At 35.0% G+C, this 12,040-nt stretch overlaps 1 protein-coding gene across 17 annotated transcripts in view; it reads right to left on the reverse strand.

The window, feature by feature from the left end:
* Window positions 1-12,040, reverse strand: part of PCDH15 (protocadherin related 15) — a 724,552-nt gene that overhangs the window by 132,211 nt on the left and 580,301 nt on the right. The window lies entirely within an intron of this gene.

Consider the following 12,040-nt stretch of genomic DNA (forward strand, 5'->3'; position numbering starts at 1 on the left):
TATTATGTGTGAGAACCATAATAAAAATGATACATATATAGTCTACCACACATTTTTCAGTTAATGAACTTGAAGCTTATAGGGAGTTTAAAAATGTTGAAATGTCCCAGACATACACCAAGGTAAGTGGGAATAGCAAGCAAAAAATTCATTTTTCAAGAAAAATTAACACTTGATAATTTTGAAAAAGACTATAATGAGAACAGTCAAAATTTACTGAACATCCTCACTTATATTAGGGGTAAGATTGGTTTTATTTTTAATTATACAAGGTGACACTTGGGTGGGCACTCTAATCTTTTTAAGTGCTTAAGGTCTGTAAATCTCTTAAGTCAGTCCTAGAAGTACAATAAAATAAACACCTCAGACTCAGAGTTAGTATGTGGTTGAGTTTGATCTCAAACCCTAACAGACACTATATTATACCACAAAACTCTTTAGAGAAGAACACCTCTATTTGACATTATTCTGATGTGAGAGAAGCAGGATATTACCCCCATGTTACACCCATAGCCTGAACTGGTTAATTATGCTTTGGGGAAGGATGGTTCTGAGAACATTGTTCTCTGTATTGTTGAGTTTCTTCATGACTGTCCTTAAAAGGAATGTGTTGCTCTGTGTTTGTTCCTGAGTCACATTTGGCCTATAGGACAAATATGTTAGCCTTCAGGACTTGTGTAATTCCCTAATGATTATCTGTAAGTCCAGTCCTTTCATTCATGACACCTCAGTTTATCACTACCTCCTTGAATACTTTATGTAACTCTTTTCACTCTTTTGCCTTTCCTTCTTCCTATCTGGAGGCTCCGGGTCAGACTGCTTGTTCCCAATCTTCTTGGAGTTTCCCAAGGCTCTGTCACAGGCAATTTTGTCTTCTCTACGTCTGCTCAAGTTCCATGCCTTTAAATACCTCTTATTTGTTCATAAATCCTAAATTTAAATTTTTGGCTCTTTTGTCACTAGAGCAAAACTACAGCAAAAACCATTTCAAGAACAAATTTTCAGTTTCTGCTGGCATCAATACCCATTCAGTCTGTAGTACAGTATTAAAATTTTTATGACTATCATGAATCAGTTATCAAGAAACTTAAAGAAACTTAGAATATGTCAGTTACACTTAGCATGTTGTCTTTAATAATGCCAAGGTATTAATGATACATTTGGAATTATACCTTTAACTGATAAAAGAGAAAAATGTTTTGGTGTTGCGGAGTGTTATCTTGTAGATGCCTACAACACTTTGCTATCCAGAACATCCTATAATCTTCCTGGAGGATTGTTACAGATAAGATTGTATGTATAAGAACATGTACATTATATTTAGCTATATCAGTAAGCTTTTCATTCTGATTTGTTATTCTACAGATTGCTAGCACATAAAAAAAGTGGCCCTGAGATGACATTGTTAGCCCGCAAAAGACATTTTAATTGTTTCTTCCATCACCCTTGTTATCAAGGCACCACATTTTATTTCATATAACACGATACAACTAAATACCTTGATTTAGATATTCTTTTGAATATATTCAAAAGTTTTTTCCTCTTTCTTTCCCTCCCACCCTCCCTCTCTTCTCCCACCCTCCTCCTCTTCCTCCCTCTATTTTCCCCTTCCTCTCCCTCCTCCTCCCTGTTTCCTTCCCTCCCTTCCTAATTTTCTTTCCAAAGTCTTTAAAAAGATAGTCTTGCTTTTACAGTTAAATAATTAAGCTATGTAATAGGTGAAGGTAACTGGCTTTGGGAAACAGCTTCAATTAACTTGCCTAACATTGTCTCTGGGACATTTACAATATGAATCAGGTCAAATGCATGGTTTTTATAAATTCATAAAAATTAAAATTATTATGGCTTTAATCTGGAAAATAATGTGCAATCCAGATGTATGACACAACTTAAAAAATAATCATCATAAGCTTTATCTCTTAAAATTATTTATCATTAGTATTTATTAAACATTATTTAATATCTGATCATGTTAAAAATTTAATAGATATGATCACAGTATTATACTGTACAAAATTCATTCATTATATTTTAAAAACTAGTCCACTGAGCTTATAAATTATACATTTTGATAATTATGAGATGACATATAAATATTCAAATTACCATTTAGATAATAAAAATTTATGAAATATTTGGTCTTTTATTTTAAATTGTACTAGCAATAGAGTGATCTTTCTTTACTCTTACATATTTCCAATAAGCTGATATTTCTTCCAGTTGAATACATTAGTTAATCATATTTATTTTTTAAAGTAAACTAATCTATAAAAACATACTTAAAATTGAGATGAAATATTTAATCATTACTTTCTACTTCAATTTATGATAATATAGTATATAGATTATATTGTACCTTTACCTATATGTATTTATAAGTGTATTAAGAGGGACATTTTGGACCATCAATAGTGAAAAAAGAGCTATATTTTTACAAAAACAAAGTCAGTCTTTAAAATTTTTATTACTATGGCAATAGACTCCTTTTCTATAGCATTTCCAAATTATCACAAAATCAATCTAATAGCAACACTAAAAGTAGTTTACAAAAATTGCTTTCTTAAAGTTCATACTAAACTAAAAGTAGGCTGTGGTTTAATTTATAAATGATGAGCAAATGACTCCTTGGTGCTGCACTCTGATCAACAAAATTTATTTGTCTTTATTTAGGACCAAAGAAATCTTGGGAGGTCATTAGTTAGCTTCCTATCTTCAGACACTAAAGGCTCTTCCTTTCTGAAACACTTGCTAAAACCAAACCTCATTTTTTCCTCGGCAGTGATGGAACATAGTGTTTTCTTTTTTTCAGGGGAATAAAATTCTTCGTAGTTTTGAAGACCAATGTTTTACCCCTGAGCCTCACTTTATTAGGATAGATATTTCTAATTGTTTTTGTATCATCCTAGGCATTCTTTTCTTGCTTTTATATCTTTTCTCCATGCCCTTTTAACCTACCATAGTTGTTTAGGAAATGTACTCAAACTGTGGATTCAAGAGAATAAAACAAGTTACCTGATTGTTTTAGGTCACCATCAAGGAAAAAAATACTTTGATATCCACCTAGTGGAATCCATTTAATTTTATTCCTTAGTTCAATGGTTAAATCACATCTCTTTCTTAGTACAGATATTTTAATCTCATGTGGTAAAATGTATTTTGCCACTTCAGGACATGTAAAATTTCACAAGGAGACTATAAAATGGACTTTGATCCAACACAATTTATGACACATTAGTAGGTAATCCCATAATACATGTAATATTACATAAAAAAAGACTATTTAAGCTATTTTGGAATTTTGCTCTATTTACCTAGACACTATGAAGAGGTATTAACAAAGGCAAGAAATGAAGATAGAATTAACCAAGACATAAATATTAATTTAATAGTAAAGTGATGAAATTGTCTGCAAAGATTCTCATCAGGCAGTGGTGGCAAAAATAGTTTCCTATCATTATGCCTCTTGGAGTCTTTTGATGGGTAAGTACAATGAGTTTCTTCTTTAAATTTTTATGGAAACTGAGGACATGTGAGAAGCATAGCACGACAGCTTTTTTGAAGCCTCCTCATTTTGAAAGATATTTCTATAAATCCAGCTGACCTCATTATTGGAGCAAGCATTACTTCAGATAACCATAATTTTAAAAGATTAATGAGGTGCTGGCACAGGAATCCTTAATGTCAACTTCCATTCACCAAAATATTCTTCGATACTTTCCCTGAATTTTCAAATAAGTGACACACTCACTTTTAGAGGGATATGTTTCCCTAAAGGAAATGTTCAAAACAGAAACATGATATGACTGTCAGCTTAATCATTCAAGGATGCTGAAAACCTTAACGACATCAAGTTAAGGTTAATAAGTTAACTAACCTTAATTTGGTTAATTGAAATTAACCACAATTTAGAACAAATTCCAAAGGACTTTTTGTTTGCCATTAGATAAAAAATATTTAACTCAGTTAAAAAAATAGAATTATAGAACTAAATCATTATATATTTATTTCATATATGGCATATTTTTAAGAGAGAGATGTATAAATTGTATAAAATATTGGCAATTGAAAATTTTACAGATTATTTATCCCCTAACGTTTATCATTTTACTCATGTTTTATAGTACAAAGGTTAATTCATTATATGTGGGATTCATTCATTCATTCATCTATTTGTTTATTCATTCAACACATTAAATGGACACTGCTGAGTCCTGAGAGCACACAGATGAACAAACTCACAGCCTAGTTGAGGAGTTCATCTTATATCACCTCCTTCCTGATATTCATTGACAATAATTCAGCCTGATTGGCCTTATAAAACACCAAGCTCACTCCTACCTCAGCACTTTTCCATCTGCTGTTTGTTCTTCCTGCAATACTCTTGTATGTGGCTAGTTCCTTCTGGCATCCAGGTCTCAAATGATACCTCTTTTGCCTATACCCACCCATAAACCACTCTGAATCAAATCTTATTTTATTTTCTTTATAGTATGTATCCTTATGTGAATTTATGTTACATATTTACTTGTCTGTGGGTTTGTAGCCTACCTCTGTCCCTTGACTGCGAGCTCCATTAGAGAAGATACTTATTTGGCTTGGCATTATTTAAGAGATCAACAATAATCTGTTAAGTAAATACGTATAATACCAGCAGTGCTCATGTATATGTGGATCCTGGGCTGGGCTGCCAGGATGAACAACTCTAGGGGGGATCACATATACAGATATGATGGGAATGGCTGCCTGTGTAACCCCCGGCCTCCCCTGCTAAAACCCCCTGCTAAAAACGTATATATCCTGTGTTCCTGTTTGCAGTGGCTCCATGTATATTTTTTAAGAACAAAGAAGAAAGAAAGATTACATCAGTGACTTTTGTTGGGGAAGAGCTTTCACAAAAGAGATGAAAATAGAACTTATGAAAACAGAGTTCCAAACAAGTAGAAGATTGAAGGAGAATAAATAGTCTTTCAAAAAGATTCCTGAGAAAAGTTTTGGAGAAATAAAACCATGTATCATTAGGAAAGTCCTTCCCTTTTTTTCTGGACTGGCTGAATATTACATACTATCTCTCTCCTACTTCTCAGCCTCTGTCCTTCTAGTCTATGTTACTTTCTAATTATATCTAATACATTCTGTTGTTACGTCAATCCTTTAAAATAATGACATAATCCTCTGGATTTTTCTAATAAATTAATCCGCATGTGATCTATATTAATAGGATATAGATGTTTTCTTACACCAACTACACTATACAAGGTGTAAAATCAGAGTTACATAGTGGGTTAAACTAATGTTGAATAAGATTGAGATTTCTTCAGTATACATTTGGTAATTGCAAGAATCATAGCTACATAGGTAATTTTCTATATGGTTTAGAGGACCTCTAAGAATTTACTTACCTCAGAATGTGGTTAAATTGTTGGCAAATTTTCAGTTTACTACCCACCAATATATGCTCATAGATACTTATCCATACCTACTCATATTCACCCTCATGATCATAGGCCAATAATCAGAGATAGCGCTTTTGTACTTAGGGCCTCATAATCAGTCAGATGGGGGAGACAGAAGGTACACAGATAAACATAATAAACTCCTAACATTTCTGGCTATAAAGGAGAAACATGAGCATTACCAAATAAAGGTTTGAGAATTAGAGCAAAGACCTTCAGATTTATAGTCAAGTGGACTTTATACCTCACTGTGTAGGTGCTTACATATGAAAATCTGATGTGCTTTAAAATGTATTCGATTTATAAGATTGTTGCAATTGTGTTACATGTGGAGTCCAATCTGGCATGTAATTTGAGTATTAAAATGGCAAACTAATATTTAATTTATGTGTGAAGATTTTGGACAATTTATCTTAAACTCAAAAAGAATAAAGTAGCCGCCCAGCACTTCCTGCAGGTTGAGCAGCCCTTCAGAGTAGCAAGGTGGATTATTTTGTGCATTTATCATCTTACCTGGACGCTTTGACTTGAAAAACTGAGAACAGGAAAGGCACAGCTAATTGGCCAGCCACGAACAACTGAGGAGGCAAACCTACACCTCAAGTCTCTATGATGTCTTTTCAAGGGACTTCCCTGGTGGTGCAGTGCATAAAAATCCGTCTGCCAACAAGTGGGGGACCATGGACACTCAAGGGGACAGGAGGAACCCCCAGCGACCGGCTTGCAGGATTGTGGTTCCCAGGCCAGAGGTCGGGCCCGAGCTCCTGTGGTGGAAGCTCAGAGTCCAAACCGCTGGACTAACGGAGAACCTCAGACCCCAGGGAATATCAACTGGAGTGAGGCCTACTGGAGGTCCAAGACCCAGCTCTATCCAAATGCCCAAAAATTCCAGTGCTGGATGTCTCAGGCCAAACAACCAGTAAAACAGGAATACAGCACCACCCAACAACAACAAAAATTGAAATGACAAATAAATTTGTTACAGATGAAGGAGCAAGGTAAAAACTTACAAGACCAAATAAATGAAGACGAAATAGGCAACCTACCTGAAAAAGAATTCAGAGTAAGGATAGTAAAGATGATCCAAAATCTCAGAAACAGAATGGAGAAAATACAAAAAACATTTAACAAGGCTCTAGAAGAACTAAAGAGCAAACAAACAGTGATGAACAACACAATTACTGAAATTAAAAAATACTCTAGAAGGAATAAGTAACAGATTAACTGAGGCAGAAGAACGGATAAGTGAGATGGAATACAAAAAGGTGGAAATAACTGCTAGGGAGCAAAATAAAGAAAAATAAATGAAAAGAATTGAGGACACTCTCAGAGACGTCGGAGAAAACATTAAACACACCAACATTCGAACTATAGGAGTCCCAGAAGAAGAAGAGAAAAAGAAAGGGTCTGAGAAAATATTTAAAGAGATTATAGTTGAAAACTTCCCTAACACGGGAAAGGAGATAGTCCATCAAGTCCAAGAAGCACAAGAGTACCATACAGGATAAACCCAAAGAAAAACACGCTGTGACACATATTAATCAAACTATCAAAAATTAAATACAAAGAAAAAATATTGAAAGCAGAAATGGAAAAGCAACAAATAACATACAAGGGAATCCCCATAAGCTTAACAGCTGATCTTTCAGCAGAAACTCTGCAAGCCAGAAGGTAGTGGCAGGACATATTTAAAGCAATGAAAGGGAAAAACCTACAACCAAGATTACGCCACCCAGCAAGGATCTCATTCAGATTTGACAGAGAAATTAAAAACTTTATAAATAAGCAAAAGTTAAGAGAATTCAGCACCACTAAACCAGCTTTACAAAAAATGCTAAAGAAACGTCTCTAGGCAGGAAACACAAAAGAAGGAAAAGAGCTACAATAAGAAACACAAAACGATTAAGAAAATGGTAATAGGAACATACATATCGATAATTACCTTAAATGTAAATGGATTAAATGCTCCAAGCAAAAGACACAGACTGGCTGAATGGATACAAAAACAGGACCCGTGTATGTGCTGTCTACAAGAGACCCACTTCAGACCTAAGGACACATACAGACTAAAAGTGAGGGGATGGAAAAAGATATTCCATGCAAATGGAAATCAAAAGAAAGCTGGAGTAGCAATTCTCGTATCAGACAAAATATACTTTAAAATAAAGACTATTACAATAGACAAAGAAGGATGCTACACAATGATCAAGGGAACAATCCAAGAAGAAGATGTAGCAATTGTAAATATTTATGAACCCAACATAGGAGCACCACAATACATAAGGCAAATGCTAACAGCTGTAAAAGGGGAAATTGACAGTAACACAATAATAGTAGGGGACTTTAACACCCCACTTTCACCAGTGGACAGATCATCCAAAATGAAAATAAATAAGGAAACAAAAGCTTTAAATGACACAGTAAATAAGATGGACTTAATTGATATTTATAGGACATTCCATCAAAAAACAACAGAATACACTTTCTTCTCAAGTGCTCATGGAACATTCTCCAGGATAGACCATATCTTGGATCACAAAGCAAGCCTTCGTAAATTTAAGAAAATTGAAATTGTATCAAGTATCTTTTCCGATCACAACACTATGAGACTAGATAACAATTAGAGGGAAAAAAACTGTAAAAATTACAAACACATGGAGGCTAAACAATACGCTACTAAATAACCAAGAGCTCAATGGGGAAATCAAAGAGGAAATCAAAAAATACCTAGAAACAAATGACAAGGAAAACACAACGACTCAAAACCTGTGGGATTCGGCAAAAGCAGTTCTAAGAGGGAAGTTTATAGCAATACAATCCTACCTCAAGAAACAAGAAACATCTCAAATAAACAAACTAGCCTTACACCTAAAGCAATTAGAGAAAGAAGAACTAAAAAAACCCGCAAAGTTAGAAGGAAAGAAATCATAAAGATCAGATCAGAAATAAATGAAAAAGAAATGAAGGAAACAATAGCAAAGATAATAAAACTAAAAGCTGGTTCTTTGAGAAGATAAACAAAATTGATAAACCATTAGCCAGACTCATCAAGCAAAAAAGGGAAAAGACGCAAAACAAAAGAATTAGAAATGAAAAAGGAGAAGTAACAACTAACACTGTTGAAATACAAAGGATCATGAAAGATTACTACAAGCAATTATATGCCAATAAAATGGAAAACCTGGAAGAAATGGACAAATTCTTAGAAAAGCACAGCCTTCCAAGACTGAACCAGGAAGAAATAGAAAATATAAACAGAACAATCACAAGCACTGAAATTGAAACTGTGATTAAAAATCTTCCAACAAACAAAGCCCAGGACCAGATGGCCTCACAGGCCAATTCTATCAAACATTTAGAGAAGAGCTAACACCTATCCTTCTCAAACTCTTCCAAAATAGAGCAGAGGGAGGAACACTTCGAAACTCATTCTACAAGGCCACCATTACCCTGTTACCAAAACCAGACAAAGATGTTACCAAAAAAGAAAACTACAGGCCAATATCACTGATGAACACAGAGATAAAATATCTAAACAAAATACTAGCAAACAGAATCCAACAGCACATTAAAAGGATCATACACCATGATCAAGTGCGGGTTATCCCAGGAACACAAGGATTCTTCAGTATACACAAATCAATCAATGTGATATACCATATTAACAAATTGAAGGATAAAAACCATATGATCATCTCAATAGATGCAGAAAAGCTTTTGACAGAATTCAATACCTATTTATAATAAAAACTCTCCAGAAAGTAGGCATAGAGGGAACCTACCTAAATATAATAAGGGCATATATGACAAACCCACAGCAAACATTATTCTCAACGGTGAAAACTTGAAACCATTTCCACTAAGATCAGGAAAAAGACAAGTTTGTCCACTCTCAGCACTATTATTCAACATATTTTGGAAGTTTTAGCCAGAGCAATCAGAAAAGAAAAAGAAATAAAAGGAATCCAAATTGGAAGAGAAAAGTAAAACTGTCACTGTTTGCAGATGACATGACACTATACATAGAGAATCCTAAAGATGCTACCTGAAAACTACTAGATCTAATCAGTGAATTTGGTAGAGTAGGAGGATACAACATTAACGCACAGAAATCTCTTGCATGCCTATACACGAATGATGAAAAATATGAATGAGAAATTAAGGAAACAATCCCAGTTACCACTGCAACAAAAAGAATAAAATACCTAGGAATAAACCTACCTAAGGAGACAAAAGATCTGTATGCAGAAAACTATAAGACACTGATGAAAGAAATTAAGGATGATACAAACAGATGGAGAGAAATACCATGTTCTTAGATTGGAAGAATCAATATTGTGCAAATGATTATACTATCCAAAGAAATCTACAGATTCAATGCAATCCCTATCAAACTACCAATAGCATTTTTCACAGAACTAGAACAAAAACTTTCACAATATGTATGGAAAAACAAAAGACCCCGAATAGCTAAATCAATCTTGAGAAAGAAAAACAAGGAGTTGGAGGAATCAGGATCCCTGTCTTCAGACTATACTACAAAGCTACAGTAATCAAGATAGTATGGTACTGGCACAAAAACAGAAATATAGATCAATGGAACAGGACAGAAATCCCAGAGATAAACCCACGCACCTATGGTCATCTTATCTTTGATAAAGGAGGCAAGAGTATACAATGGAGAAAAGACAGTCTCTTCAATAAATGGTGCTGGGAAAACGGACAACTATATGTAAAAGAATGAAGTTAGAACACTTCCTAATACCATACACAAAAATAAACTCAAAATGGATTGAAGACCTAAATATAAGGCTAGACACTATAAAACTCTTAGAGGAAAACATAGGCAGAACACTGTATGACATAAGTCACAGCAAGATCCTTTTTGACCCACCTCCTAGAGGAATGGAAATAAAAACAAAAATAAACAAATGGGACCCTAAAAGCTTTTGCACAGCAAAGGAAACCCTAAGCAAGACAAAAAGACAAACCTCAGAATGGGAGAAAATATTTGCAAATGAAGCAACTGACAAAGGATAAATCTCCAAAATATACAAGCAGCTCATGCAGCTCAATATCAAAAAAACAAACAACCCAATCCAAAAATGGACAGAAGACCTAAATAGACATTTCTCCAAAGAAGATATACAGATTGCCAATAAACACATGAAAAGATGCTCAACATCACTAATCATTAGAGAAATGCAAATCAAAACTACAATGAAGTATCACCTCACTCCGGTAAGAATGGCCATCATCAAAAAATCTACAAACCGTAAATGCTGGAGAGGGTGTAGAGAAAAGGGAATCCTCTTGCACCGTTGGGTCAGTGGAAATGTAAATTGATACAGCCACTATGGAGAACAGTATGGAGCTTCCTTAAAAAACTAAAAACAGAACTAACATATGACCCAGCAATCCCACTACTGGGCATATACCCTGACAAAACCATATTTCAAAAAGGGTCATGTACCACAATGTTCATTGTAGCACTACTTACAATAGCCAGGACATGGAAGCAACCTAAGTGTCCATCAACAGATGAATGGATAAAGAAGATGTGGGACATATGTACAATGGAATATTACTCAGCCATAAAAAGAAACAAAATTGAGTTATCTGTAGTGAGGTGGACGGACCTAGCGTCTGTCATACAGTGAAGTGAGTCAGAAAGACAAAAAGAAATACCATATGCCAACACATATATATGCAATCTAAAAAAAAAGAAAATGGTTCTCATGAACTTTGGGGCAGGACAGGAATAAAGACCCAGACTTAGAGAATGGACTTGAGGACACAGGGAGGGGGAAGGGTAAGCTGAGACAAAATGAAAGAGTAGCATTTACATCTATACACTACCAAATGTAAAATAGATAGCTAGTGGGAAGCAGCTGCATGGCACAAGGAGATCAGCTTGGTGCTTTGTGACCACCTAGAGGGGTGGGGTAAGGAGGGTGGGACGGAGATGCAAGAGGGAGGGGATATAGGGATATATGTATGCATATAGCTGATTCACTTTTTTATACAGCAGAAACTAATACAACAGTGTAAAGCAAGTATACTCTGATGATGATGTTAAAAAAAGGAAAAAGATTCCACCTGCCAATGCAGGGGACATGGGTTCGATCCCTGGTCCCGGAAGATCCCACATGCCATGGATGTAAGCCCGTGCCACACAACTACTGAGCCTGCGAACCACAACTACTAAGCCCATGTGCTGCAACTACTGATGCCCGAGCACCTAGAGCTCGTGCTCCACAACAAAAGAAGCCCCCACAACGAAGAACAGTTCCCACTCACCGCAACTAGAGAAAGCCCATGTGCAGCAATGAAGCCACAATGCAGCCAAAAAAAAAAAAGAAATTATTGACTTCAATTTTAAACATAATTTATCTGAGTAGCAGTAGAATTAGAACTAGCTGCACAGGTTACAATACATAATAGATGACACTGCATATTTAGGCCAGTGACAGGAGGAGGAATTACACAATAGAGAAACTGGTTTAGTGAATCTAAAAGTTCATCATGTGCACAATTCCTGTGGAGCAGGTCAATACTCTTAGTTCTTCACTAGCATATTTTACTTT

The sequence above is a fragment of the Delphinus delphis genome, chromosome 16 (assembly GCF_949987515.2).
Source record: "Delphinus delphis chromosome 16, mDelDel1.2, whole genome shotgun sequence".
Classification (NCBI taxonomy): Eukaryota; Metazoa; Chordata; class Mammalia; order Artiodactyla; family Delphinidae; genus Delphinus; species Delphinus delphis.